Raw genomic sequence first — 1,710 nt, forward strand, 5'->3', positions numbered from 1 at the left:
ACACCACATGGATTGAGTATTCCTCCTCGGGATATAGCTTCTGGTACTCCAGAAATGTCCTGCCTCCATGTGTCGCGCCCCCTGTTGCCTCCTTCCACGAAACATGCCCAAAACCATTTTTGCACTGCATCAGTCTCACTCTAGTGCAAATCGTGCTTTTAGGTCTCCCGCAACTCTTTTTGAAATATCACCAGCATCCCTTCCTGCAGCTCCTTGGACACCTTTGCCAGTCTTTGAGGTACCGGAAGATCAATCCCAGAACCTGTTTCGTAGATATCTAGGAACATCTACTAAACACAATAGCATTCCTGGGATTCCACAGAAGTGACAATATCCAGGTGGAATTTTTTCTTATTACACAACCAACACCTAGCTACACACTCAGAATCAACCACAACTACTTGAAAAAAATTCTGCACAATCCACCAGACCTGTTTAGCTACATAGATTCAAAGAATATGTGGTAAAATCATTCTATTTCTTTATAATGAACACATTCCAAATGTTTAGCCGTACCTCTTTTCATCAGGTTCTTACAAGTAAATATCTTGTTCTATGCGGGTACCTTGATGCTCCACACAACAGGTAGGAACACAAACTGCAACCCCCTAAAGTTAATCACTACATACAATGATCTAGTAGAGTAGACCCCTTTGGAATCATGTCCAAAATTAGAAATCCCCATCACCACTTAAAGGAGTAAGTTTAACAATACTAATTAAATCTAGCCACTAGCTCATTAGATCATGAGAGAAGTTCCTCCTAAATGTGCATTTGAGATCCACACCATCCCAAAGTTCAGCAAAAGTTTTGTTCTTCTCTTGAATCAGGAAATACAAATCCCAAAACTGGGTAGCCAAGGGCATTTCCATGCCAAATGTCATTAGAAACCTAACTGGCCTACCATCACCTATTTCCATTTATAACCCAGCCTCACTGCCTGTAGAGCCCACTGAAAACTCCTCCAGAACTGGGATGGGTGATTATCCTGACAACACAAGATATTAGGGTTCCTAGTATTATAGTTGATATCAACTACTTTTCAACAAGGACCCTCCCCTACAACATATCTTTTAACCCAAGCCCCAGCCAGGCAGAGGTTCATATCTTGCAGGTTCAGAAACCCCATTCCACCATATTCCTTCTTCATACAGATAAATGTCCAATTTGCTAAATGAATCTTATGTGCCCCATCATTGTCACTCCACAAGCAGTTGGCCATATGTAGGTTAATCAGATTTATGGCCCACTTAGGAAATTTATAAAAGGATAGAAGATACAAAGGGATGCTAGCTGAACAAGACTTAATCATAGTAATCTTCTCTAGATATGATAACAACATACCTCTACACCCAACTATCCTAACCAGAATCTTATGTACAAAGTATTGCAAATCTTCTCTACTCGATCTATCATAATGAAGGGGTATGCCAAAATATTTAATAGGGACCCCCCCCCCCCACAATGCATTCGAAAATCTAAACAAACTATCTAGCTTTGCAGCCTCCATATTAATTGGAACTCACTCTTATGGTAGTTAACTCTCATACCGGAGACCTGCTCAAAACAAGTCAAAATACACTTCAAGTTAAGAGCTACTCTATTGTCATTTTCTAAAAAAAGCAAGGTATCATTAGCATGTTGTAAACACATAACACCACCCCTAACCAACTCAGGACACAACCCTCTTACCAACCCAGCTTGTGAACC

The sequence above is a fragment of the Triticum dicoccoides genome, chromosome 2B (assembly GCF_002162155.2).
Source record: "Triticum dicoccoides isolate Atlit2015 ecotype Zavitan chromosome 2B, WEW_v2.0, whole genome shotgun sequence".
Lineage (NCBI taxonomy): Eukaryota > Viridiplantae > Streptophyta > Magnoliopsida > Poales > Poaceae > Triticum > Triticum dicoccoides.